This window comes from Humulus lupulus, chromosome 3 (assembly GCF_963169125.1).
Source record: "Humulus lupulus chromosome 3, drHumLupu1.1, whole genome shotgun sequence".
NCBI lineage: Eukaryota > Viridiplantae > Streptophyta > Magnoliopsida > Rosales > Cannabaceae > Humulus > Humulus lupulus.
In genome coordinates this window covers 262,633,455-262,646,542 of record NC_084795.1, presented here as the reverse complement: position 1 = coordinate 262,646,542, position 13,088 = coordinate 262,633,455, and the positions used below count along the sequence as shown (strand labels likewise).

At 36.8% G+C, this 13,088-nt stretch overlaps 1 long non-coding RNA gene across 1 annotated transcript; it reads right to left on the bottom strand.

The window, feature by feature from the left end:
* Positions 1-7,137: 7,137 nt before the first annotated feature.
* Positions 7,138-12,640, bottom strand: LOC133823916 (uncharacterized). The gene is made up of 2 exons (XR_009888471.1): positions 11,179-12,640; positions 7,138-8,199 (listed from the first exon to the last, which is right to left on the bottom strand). It is a non-coding gene; the product is annotated as an uncharacterized LOC133823916 (long non-coding RNA).
* Between the last annotated feature and the right edge of the window lie 448 nt (positions 12,641-13,088).

The window sequence follows — 13,088 nt, the reverse complement described above, 5'->3', positions numbered from 1 at the left end:
GACCTCATGAGGCGAAGGTTCTGGCCATTTCTTAAGTTTATATAGGATATAGAGTGCGGCCAACATTCTATATCCGTTTGGAGTTATTTGGAAGGGGGCGACACCGAAATAATTGGCCACCCCCTCATAAAAAGGATGAAGAGGGAGGTAAGCTCCCGCCTCAATGTGATACCGAGACCAGGCGCTGTTTACACCTCCGGGGAGGTTAGCCCTCTGGTCTGTGGCAGGACGTATAATGGAAACCCCTGTGAGAGGGTATTTCCTGAAGTAGTTAGCAACCATTCGCATGGTCAATGAACTGGTCGGAGCAGTATACCACTCGACATCAGGCAAATTATGATGCCGAGGGTGGGCCCTAGTTTGGATATTAGGGTCAGGGATAGGATTTTCTTGACCACTGGTCGAGGGAGCCCTAGCCTGCGGATCAGGCTGGGCAGGATGGTTTGGACTGTTTTCAGGTTCAGGTCTTTTCTTGCCTACTGATTTTGAACGGGCCATTTGAGGAGAAGGACGGGGTCTAGTAGAGGATCGTGAGAAGGGAATCTCGTGAACCCGGTCGGTTGGTTGTTCTTCACCCTCGAGCAGCTGGGCGAGAAGGTCGTCGTCAATAGGCCGTTCACCCCCCCCCCCCCCCCCAAAAAAAATCTGGCATCAATGTCTGCAAACAGAAGAATGGGGAAGTGAGGATAGAGAATTTTTAAAAGCTTTTTAGAATAACGCTGGACGAGTATAAAAAGCCAAGCTTTTATACAACAGCATTCTAACAAAAAGTTAAAGTGTTCCATACGAACAGTTTGAAAGACGGATTAAAGGGTGAAATCAAAAAGTTTTTCAAGAAAGCTTTTTCAACTCCCCTTAGGGCGGGAAAAACCTATTTTCCAACTAGCCTAAAGATTGAATTTTTACTTCGATCTTACGTCCAAAACATATGATCCTGACTAATCAAACTAACTCGTAACCCTTTTTACCTACAAAACGTTATACTCACAAGCATCTCAAACAAGAAACAGATAATCTCAAACAATCTACATACAGAAACATGCGCCACGAAAATCTGAAGCATGAGAATTCGAAAACTTACCAAGAAAATGATCGTGGAAATGGAAGAAAGGTCTTCGGAGATCAAGGGACTCTCGGACTGAGTCTTGGAAATGCAGAAGAAACGGTCTTCGGAGACGGTAAAAGCTCTGGTTTTTAGGTTTTCTTGTGAAGACAATGACGTGCATAAAAATAAAAGGAAGACTTCGAAGGTCTTATATAAGTTTGTCTGTGGCATTAAAAAGTGTAATCATCAGTTTCCCTTTTTCAAAGTATGGGGAAGCGGGATGGCCATCAAAATCTTTTCTGGGGAGCCGAAAAGACTTGATTAGACAGAAGTAGGTTACTTTTTCCAAGAACACATGAAGGGTTCTGACACGTCAGGTGGGGTTATCGAAGAGTCGTTCGTCCAAAAGTTTATTTATTGCTCGTGATAAATAAACTTGGGGGGCAGATGTTATCCAAAAAATTAGCATTGATGAGGTGGCAAGTGATCCCTGGACACGTGGCTGACACTTGGAAACGTTTTGCTAGAGTATCGACCAGAAGACACATTAGAAGCAATAAGCAGCCCAGTCTTACCTGCGACCAGTCTGGTCGATAGTTCCGCATACAAAGCAACATTTATGAGAAGATCTTTGTGAATCCTGAATTTATCTCACACAATCTCCTGAATATCCGATTATTCGGGAAAGAATATCTGTAACAATCTTTTTTAATCCCCCTTGAGCCTATAAGTAGCAAGAGATAGCTCAAGGAAGGGACTTTTCGCTTTTGAATCATTTGAGACTATAGTAATTCTCCTAGTAATATTGTATTGTTCTTCAGAGGTTAGTGTAACTCATTGAACCCTAGTTCTTTGATCACCCTTCTGATTCTTAGATCAATATCAGTCTAAGTGGACGTAGGTCATTACCAGATCTTGGGGCCGAACCACTATAAAACACTGTGTCTTATTTACTTTTGTCATTACGTTCTTCTCATTATATTCATTCATATCAAGCATATTCTGACTCCGTGTCAGTTGGCCAAATCTTGGGTCAACAAAATGAGATTACAAATAAATTGAGTTTTAATTAGGGCATAAAACCCCAACACTTGACATCCTCGTATTGGGCCTACCAAATATCTAATGAGGCTCACCAACATGTTTAATGTAGGAAATCTTCATTTATGTACTAACTAATCCCACAATGAGGATAATTATTGTAATCAACTCCAATTAATGAGCTTAATCCCCTCAGCTGCCTATAAATAGAGCTAGGATATTACTTGTAAAAGGATCCAAACATTCAAAGTGAGTAAAAAAACATTGCCTGAGTGAAAAGAAAACTTGAGCTTTGCAAGTTCTTCATCTTCAATACAAGTGACTCATGGACTAGAATAATTAATAGCCTAAACCACATAAAACCTGGTGTTTGATCTTCATTTTCTTTAAGCTTTTTATTTATTTGGTAGTTGACGAAAAAAGTCAATCAAAATTTTGGTGCTTTCATTGAGAGCTTGAAGAAAGCTAAAGTTTAACAATGGTGAATACAATAAATCGTTCAACTGCAAATGACGACCTTCCACCCGTACCTGGCGAAGAACAAGGACGCCAACCTCCAGTAGGCATCCCAGAGGTGGTGAATAACGACAGATTGAATGAAATAACAATTCCTCACGTTCCACACAACCCCAACAACCACCGGAAGTGGTGGTTCTCAGGAATCAAGTGGCCTCCCGAAAGAGAAAAATGGAGGCACAAAGGAACAATATCATCGCCTTGCAAGAGGTGGTTAACACAATGATGGCCACCTTAGCATCCCAAGGATTGTAGGTGTACCCCTAGCTTTCATGCCACCTTTACATCTAGCTGGTGTGCCACAAACACACTTAGTATATGTGAGGGAAGAAATGGCTAAGACTCCTTACTAGCGGAAAAGGACCCATCGATCCTCAGTGCCCCATAACATTCCTCCAAAAAAAGTTCATGATTCAGATGTAGTCCTCAGACCCCGAGGAGAGCCCCAGGCTCAATTTTTCCATGAAGGCCCAGGCATTCTGTAACGACCCAAATTCACTAATAAGGCTTAAGGGCCTTGATTAGTGTGCCTGGAGGGCATAATGGGAATTATGGGTGATTTTAATGATTAAGATGCATGACTATGATTTAAAGCGTGTTATATGACTATGTGTATTATGTTATGTGATAATTATGCTATGTGATTTGTACCGCGTGGGTGTGGTGGTATCAATGTGATGCACGTGCCGAGACGGTCCTAGAAAGCTAGATAATGGTAACTGGTGATTTGGTAACTTGTGTAGCTGTTAGTAACTATAGAGAGTAACAGGTTTTGTTGGAGAAGTGGTAGAATTGTAAAACTAGTAAAAGGACAAGTATGCCCTTGAGGTTTAGTTAGGAAGTAATATTAGTGGAGGGATAAAGTAGTCTTTTGGCAGTGGTATAGATGGTTTTGGCTGAGGGAAAAGGATATACATGATTCTTTTATGCTAAGTGTAAGTGAAATTAAGGTTTGGAAGGCTAGAGAAATCAAGAAGGAAAGGGAGAATTGGGAACCTAGAAGGCAAAGTGGAAGAGGAGTTAAGCTGTGTTCTTTGAGGCTAGTAAAGGGCTTAAGGGTGTGGAATCAAGCACATATCAAGGTTTATACTGAGGTAAGGATTTGGTCCCTATTTTGTTAATTCTGAATTTGATTTTGGAAGGAATTGAAAGATAGCCATGGCTTGTTTTGCATGAAAATTCAGCTCGTTTGTCAAGGGAAAATTCATTTTAAAGCTTGGATTGGAGGAAGCTCAAGTTGAATTTCTGGTTGAGGTAAGGGCATTAAACATGTTTGCAATCTCGTAGCTGTTATGATTTAAGAAACTAGAGGTTTGGTTTAGGCTTTTCTCAAGTTTTGGTTTAAGTGTTTGAGTCTGAAATTTAAGTGTGAATTATGTGAATGGTTGTATAACTGAGCTAGATTATGATGTTTATAGGTTGTTGAATGGTTTATTTGGGGTTTTGAGTTGGTTTTGGGGCTTAGGTATGAGTTTGGGGTGGTTTGGAGTGATTTGGGTTCGGGAAAAAACGTAAAGGGAAACCCGAAGTCTGGGTTCGCGAAGGAGCGCCGCGGCGCGAGGCTATTTCTGGGCAGAGCAAGCTCTCTGACTTGCTGGGCGCTGCGGCGCTAGGCCAATTTCAGGACATGAGATTTTGCAATTTTGAGCCTTTGCTCCGGGGGTTCGGGGGATGTCTTCGGTGCATTGTTTTAGGGATTTGGGGAATTCCGAGAGTGTGGGATTGGTTCCGGGAGGTAGTTTTGGATTGATTAGTGACAAATGATGTTTCATTTGTGTTGTGATTAGGTCTTTGGAGAGGCTCGGGGTAGAGGACCGTGCTCGCGGCTTCGTGGCATCAGAAACTAGTGAATTGAAAGGTAAGAAAACTGCACCCGGTTGTATGATTGTGATGGGATTAAGTGCTCCCGAGTGTTGTATCGTGTCAATGTTGGTATTATGCCATGGGACATGTAAAAGCGGTCTAAGAGTGCCGTACATGGTTTTAGCGCGCAGAGCGCGGATTGGCCACTGGTAGCCAAGGACAATGGGGTAACAGAGGGAGCAGCCTGAGGGCACTAGCCCTAGTTATCATTTGTGAACTGTAAATGATATTAATTGACATACCTAGTATGTGGAATACTTGATTATACTGATTGATGATATGGTTGAGATTATGTAATGCAATGTGGGATTTTGACTTGTTTGCTAATTGCTTATGCTTTGTTGCTATTGTGTTTTCTTGCTGAGCCTTGGCTCACGGGTGCTACGTGGTGCAGGTAAAGGCAAGGGCAAGCTGGACCAAGCCTGAGGTGGAGAGCTCCGAGGTGAAATGTACATAGCCAGCGGTTCGACCGCCACGGTCGAGGAGTGGACCAGGACAGGGATCACCTAACAGCTTATTTTGCCTTAGTATGGCCGGTTGTTGTACATAAACCTTGTGTCTTTTGTAAACGGTCTTTGGACTTAATATTTTTGGGATCCCATGTAACAAATGATACTTTTTAATGAAAATGTGGCTTTTGAGACCAAAACGCTTTTAACCCTAGTTCCTTTATAGTTTCAATGACACGATTTTATTTAAATGACTTGATTGGTAAGTCTGGCACTTTATAAACACACAGTGTAACGGTCTTGGCTATCCAGGGTGTTACAACTTGGTATCAGAGCGTCCTAGGTTTATGGGTCCTGAAGACTGGCTGGGTATGTACATTCGCCGCGGGAGACAAGCTCAACCCAGGGTTTGATAATTGTGTATACATGATTGTGTGCTTAAGTGATTTGAGTGAGATATGATTGCTGATATCTGTTTGATGAATAGGGAGCATGAGATACTGATAGGGCCTGGCCCTTGACTATTGCATGATGTTATTGAGGCATGCTTATTAGCATTGCTGTGCATGTGGATGAATATCTGGATAAATTGCTATACTTTGATTGCTTGTGAATGAGTGGAGTTTCAGTGATGGATTATGAAAGGATTATTACCCTGTCATCATAGCCTAATTGTCGAGTCATTGATTGCAGATTGACTTGAATAGTTATGCGTTCAAGGAAATCCACACGACTAGTCGGCAGGTCAGGGGCTAGAGATGATGACCAGGGCTCGACCCCTCCACCAGTCCCTGAGAACTGGCAGCAGTTATTGGCAGAAATGCAAGCTCGGCTTCAGAGCCAAGACGAACAGATCCGAATTTTGCAGCAAGCTCCATCTGGGAGTGTTGCCCCTGTTGTGCCACCGGCACTGGTACCTGTGGTACAGCCAGTTGATGTTGGGAATAGGATGGAGCCGTTGTATGAGCGGTTTAGGAAGCAACAGCCCCCGATCTTTGAGGGTGGTCCAGATCCACTGAAAGCTGAACAGTGGATGACTTTGATCACTACCATTCTTGATTTTATGAGAGTGGAAGGACATGACAGGGTGGACTGTGCCACTTATATGCTGAGGGATGATGCCTGAATCTGGTGGGAGGTGGCATCACAGACTAGAGAGGTTGCTAGATGAGTCAAATGGGGAAATAGAAGTAAGACTCTCCGAGGAGGGTTGCCGCTGGCGCGCGCAACCTAACTTGCGAGACAATCTTAACACTCGCAAGAACAGGGTTGTGCCCGTGGACCCAAACTGGGGACGCCAGAAAAAATAACCTAACCTACGAGACAACCTTAACGCGCGTAGGAATGAGGCAATGCCCGACCACAAGCCTTGTTCAGTACAAAGTGCCAACAACGATCCTTTGCGAGCAGAGTTGGAAAGTTTTAAGAAAATCATGCTCAAATTGGTCAAAAGGCAGTGCAACGAGTCAAAATCCGAGGACGAAGACATAGAAACATGTGCCCAGCACATAGTAGAGGCTCCCCTTCCCTAAGGATTCAATATGCAAGACATAACTCCATACAACGAGATGAAGGATCCTTCAAATTGTCTCTTGAAGTTTTATCGGTTGATGTTGGTCCACCAAGTATTTGACAACGCCAGATGTCATTGCTTCTCGTTAACCTTAATGGGAGCAACTAATGTATGGTTTAAAAAACATATGTCAGGGTCGATCCACTCCTGGTCCTAGCTGTCCTCCGAGTTCTGGAGACATTTTACTACTACAAGGAAGGTGAATTTTGAGTTTAATGATTTGGCTAACATCAAACAAGGGCCCTTCGAGACCCTTACATCATATATCAAGTGCTTCAAGGAGGAAGCTGCAAGAACCAAAAAAGTAGATGATGGCCAACAACTTATGGCCTTGTAGGCAGGTATCCAACTAGGTTCTCTGCTATTGGATGATATACAGAGATGTGGATGCCACAGGCTCGACGACTTCATTTGTCAAGCCCAAGAGTTCATTAATTGGGAGGATGCTCAAATAGGGGCTTTCGAAGCCTAGTGTCCGTCCCAACGCCCAGCATGGCTACCACCGCTGATGGACCCAAAACGGGTATGTTTTAAATATTTATACTCGCAAGCGCACGAATCGTATTTATAGAATAGTGTTCGTGTAAGCACGAGGTCGAACCCAAAGGAGTTGACTTAAATCAAAAGAGAAAACTATTTTTACCAAAGTGAAATAAATTTCTAACCTAGTTCCAAAGATTGATGTGTTTTGTTTTAAAATAAAGAAAGAAAATACTAAAAAAAATTAAAATAAATAAACTAAAAAGATTTGTTTTTAATAGTTATTTATAAAATTATTAAGATTTTAGAACCCACAAAATATAAATAATAATATTTATTAATATGTTGACTTCCCAATTTTTAGTGATAATTGAAATTAATCTAATTACCTTTTCCAAAACATTATTCTTCCTTTAAGCTCTCTTTAATTCAAAAAATATAGATTTTCCTTCACTTCAATAGTATAACTTTAAAGCATTAGTTGTGAATCAATTTAATGAAACTACAAAAAAATCAAATAATGTTATTTCTAAAGCAAAATATAGTATTTTTGTTCTAAGCATTGGATGTGAACAATTTAATGACACATCTTAATCAAAGAATACTATGTTTTTGCACAATTAAGAACCAAGTAAAATATGTTCTAACAATCTAAAATACATGATATTATAGATGAAAGAAATATTTAGAAGAAGAAAAATCATAAACTTTATTGCTCATTTTGGGAGGTCAACATAAAATAAACACTATATAGTTATATCTTGGTTCATCCTCCACCTTAATAATTTTAAGTGGATTAGAAACCCATAACTATCAAAAACAAAAATAAAAATTACAACATAAATAGGAAAATTTGGAGGAGGAACCTCCAAATTATTCCTCTAAAAATACATAAAAACTAATCTAAGAAAAGAAAAAGATGGAGAGAATAGAGAGATGGAAGAAGTGGTGTAAGAGAAGGTGTGCTTGAAATGGTGAAATGAGACTCCTATTTATAGATAAATTCTTTGGTAAAGGATAACACTCCTATTAGTCTAAAAAAAAGCACATGGATTCATGCTCAAAATTGTCATCTTTTCCTATAGTTACAAATCCAATGGTGGAGAAAGAAGCACATGGATTGATGACATGGCATTGTCAAGAATTGGATTGGGCCTTTCATTTTGGGCTTGCTTTCTTCATTTCTTTATACCAACATTTTATCAACATTTCATTTGCCCCAACAAATACACCTACATAAAGAAATTAAACACACATAAATTAGTAACAACATAATTAAACAAAATAAATACAAAAAATAAATAAAAATACATAAAATCAAAATAAAACTAATAAATTCAAAATTACTTAAAAAATTGATAAATTAATTTAAAACTCAAGAACTAAGCAACAATTGACTTATAAAATGTGGTAAAATAACTCTATTTTGTAGAGTTATCACACCCCCAAACTTAATGTTTTGCTAGTCCTCAAGCAAAAGAGAAATTAAAAACACACTTTTTTTTTTTTTAATTGGAGATATCAAATGTTTTCCTCAAAAATTGCATAATGAAAGTAGCTCAAAGAAAATTATGAAGAGACATTAAGCTCATGTAATTAATCCAATAGTCAATCTTGCTTTCAACAACTAATTTTCAATATGGAAACACAAAACTATTTACCAAGTAATCATGTGGAATTTTGGAAAAATTTATGCAAAGATAAAATAATTAAATCTCAAGGAATGATGAATTATTATTTTTTTGTACCAAAGTCCCATAGGTTCGTTTTTCTTATCTCTCTCCACTAATGTAGAACAACACAAAATCAAGGATCAATAGGACTTTATAGGCTTGTAATGTGCGGGTAAAGAAAAAGGTGAGAAAAATGATATTGAATTTAAGCTTAGATCACTTATTCCTAACACATGAGTATTTCCGAACTTTTCACTAGACATCACAATATTTCAAGTATACGCCATAACATTTCCATAGTAATTCTTTCCATCCATTTGGAATCTTTAATTTTTTTTTTTTTTTTTAGCTTGCCACAATATATATATATATATATATTTTTTTAAGATGTGGCTTTCCGAATTTCTTTCCTATTTTCACTTTGGTAACAAATCAAGATGCATAGCTCTATGATATTTTCTCATGTGTAAAGAATGAAATTTATGAAGAAGTTTTAGATTTCACATATGGGTAAAACAATAACAAGGCTCGTGTTTGGCTCAAATGGGGTAAACTAGGGAATAATGTGCGTAACGGTGATTAAGTCAAAAGGCTCAAACGTTCCAAAGATAGCCTAAATCATTTCCCTAATGATGTGCTTTTCTAGGATTTCGCCTCAAGAGATAATTAATCGAATTCTAGGACTTGTGAGATTTACAAAATTTTATGCTTATATAAATTAATCTAAATTACACAAAAATTCTTAGAAAGATAGAAAGTGTTCTTTTATGAAAAATCTATATTTAAGCAAGACTAACCCAAAGATTAAAAATAGAGCTTAAGAAATATTCACATTTTTCTAAGAACTAAATTCAAATTCAATTTATCATCTAAAAATGAAAAATCACCAATTTTTTTTTTTTGAACATTTTATATAAAAAAAAAACACACAACACTACCCCCAAACTTAAACAAAACATTGTCCTCAATGAGCAATAAATTTGAAAAAGTTAAGAAAACTCCCTTGAATGTATGCTTTCATGATTTGGCTCCTTCGTTTTTGGGCTAAAAGTTTCCTTCAAACTTATTTGAACTTGAAAAACATGAAACAAACACACAACAAACGTGAAATACAAAATGGAACTTGAAACTTATGGGTTGCCTCCCACAAAGCGCTTTAGTTTATAGTCTTTAGCCCGACTATTTTTTTTTTTTTTATCCTACACCCAATCGATGGTGTAGAATTTCATTTGTAGGGTGAACTATAATGTTGATGCAAATGTCATAAATGAGAATTGAAAGCATCACACCTACAAAATAATTAGAGACATGCAATTTTGGTGGCATTTCAATGAAGTAAGAAAATTGCACATCTTTTTTATTCTCCTTTGGACTTTGAGTGAATATGTAAATTGGTTCAACTATTGGCTCATGAAATACAACAATATCTTTTTCTTTTTCATCATGAGCCACAACAATCATTTCATCCAACTTCTTAGTTTCAAGAATTGGTTGGATGCTTATCAACGGTTCTCCTACAACTTCATTCATTTTTTCACTCTCATTTTGACTTAATGGGTCGTGAATGGGTTGACTAGGAAGAACTTGTTTTTCTGACTCGATCATAATAGTTGCAAGTTGACTCATTTGTGTCTCAATTTTCAAAAGGGATTGAGATTGATGATGCAAAATTTGTTGGGTCAACTGCATGAACTGTTGTAGGGTATCCTCTAGAGATTGATTAATTTTTGGTTGAGGAGGATATGACAGATCGGGTTGGGCATAACCCAGATTAGGCGTGTTGAATTGATGCACATGGTTCATTGGAGACATGTTTTGACTCCATGTAGAATTTGGATTATAGGTGGGATCAAATGGGATTTCTGAGGAATTCTCATAAGCATGCACATCATTGGTTTCATTATAATCAAAGTGCGATGATGCATAATAGTTGTACTCAGGCTTCCAACTAAAATCAATGGGATTTTCCAAGGGATGACTACAATTCTCATGGTGATGAGAGTGAAATGCACTATTTATCTCCCTATGGTCATCTTGAGTTTGCCTAGCTTGTAAGACATCTAGTGTTCTAGACAAATTTTCTATTTGAGCGTTGATGTCTTCTCTTTCCCTAGGATGACATGCATTGTTAAAATTCCTAGTACTATTCCAAGGGCATCCATTTTGGCTCATGTAACCTATGCTACCAATAGGAAACATGGCAATAACTCAATGACAATTTTTTTGTGAAAATCTCAAGAAACCTTTTCTGATATGGAAGGTCAATTGAAATTGCAACCATAGAGCATAATTAGAATTTCAAGAGATTTAAATTTTTTTTTTTTTTTTTTTGCAAATTAAAATTACAAGAAATAAACATAATTAAATAACAAAACAAAATTAGCAAACATAAATGAAAAATAAAATTAAATGACAAAGACAAGAAACATTTTCTGATGTGGAAGATCAGTCGAAACCGCAACCACAGAGCATACTTAGATTTTTTTTTTTTTTTTTGACAATAAAAAATAAAATAACTAGTAGAAGAATTTTACTCACCTTGACACAAATTGTTTCTCTTCTTTGCAACTCCCCGGCAACGGCGCCAAAAACTTGATGGACCCAAAACGGGTATGTTTTAAATATTTATACTCGCAAGCGCACGAATCGTATTTATAGAATAGTGTTCGTGTAAGCACGAGGTCGAACCCAAAGGAGTTGACTTAAATCAAAAGAGAAAACTATTTTTACCAAAGTGAAATAAATTTCTAACCTAGTTCCAAAGATTGATGTGTTTTGTTTTAAAATAAAGAAAGAAAATACTAAAAAAAATTAAAATAAATAAACTAAAAAGATTTGTTTTTAATAGTTATTTATAAAATTATTAAGATTTTAGAACCCACAAAATATAAATAATAATATTTATTAATATGTTGACTTCCCAATTTTTAGTGATAATTGAAATTAATCTAATTACCTTTTCCAAAACATTATTCTTCCTTTAAGCTCTCTTTAATTCAAAAAATATAGATTTTCCTTCACTTCAATAGTATAACTTTAAAGCATTAGTTGTGAATCAATTTAATGAAACTACAAAAAAATCAAATAATGTTATTTCTAAAGCAAAATATAGTATTTTTGTTCTAAGCATTGGATGTGAACAATTTAATGACACATCTTAATCAAAGAATACTATGTTTTTGCACAATTAAGAACCAAGTAAAATATGTTCTAACAATCTAAAATACATGATATTATAGATGAAAGAAATATTTAGAAGAAGAAAAATCATAAACTTTATTGCTCATTTTGGGAGGTCAACATAAAATAAACACTATATAGTTATATCTTGGTTCATCCTCCACCTTAATAATTTTAAGTGGATTAGAAACCCATAACTATCAAAAACAAAAATAAAAATTACAACATAAATAGGAAAATTTGGAGGAGGAACCTCCAAATTATTCCTCTAAAAATACATAAAAACTAATCTAAGAAAAGAAAAAGATGGAGAGAATAGAGAGATGGAAGAAGTGGTGTAAGAGAAGGTGTGCTTGAAATGGTGAAATGAGACTCCTATTTATAGATAAATTCTTTGGTAAAGGATAACACTCCTATTAGTCTAAAAAAAAGCACATGGATTCATGCTCAAAATTGTCATCTTTTCCTATAGTTACAAATCCAATGGTGGAGAAAGAAGCACATGGATTGATGACATGGCATTGTCAAGAATTGGATTGGGCCTTTCATTTTGGGCTTGCTTTCTTCATTTCTTTATACCAACATTTTATCAACATTTCATTTGCCCCAACAAATACACCTACATAAAGAAATTAAACACACATAAATTAGTAACAACATAATTAAACAAAATAAATACAAAAAATAAATAAAAATACATAAAATCAAAATAAAACTAATAAATTCAAAATTACTTAAAAAATTGATAAATTAATTTAAAACTCAAGAACTAAGCAACAATTGACTTATAAAATGTGGTAAAATAACTCTATTTTGTAGAGTTATCAACCGCAGCTCTAAATTCTTCTAATTTCTTGCAGTACACTCCCGCACAAACAAGTGTAATAAGTGCTCCGAACTACAACTACAGTGCTCAACAAGTGGGTTACAACGCCATGCACACGGGATATGGAGTAGCCTCCACTAGATTCAGTGCTTATTAGCCTGCTTTCAGTGCATGAGCAACTGATCCATCATAGTTAATGACGCTTGGTGAGGGCCCAAGTGGGAGCAAGCACAAAAGTAAGAACAAATGGAGCAAGAAAATGAAGAAAGCTCGAGAAAAGAAGCACACGACCCAGTACTCAGAGTATACTGAATTATTTGATTTTCAGGAGAACATGTACTTGGCTACTGTGCAACATGTACATTATCGGAGGCCTCAACCAATCCAGAGAGAGCGTGAGAAGAGAGACACGACAAAGTTCTGCAAATACCATAACAACTTT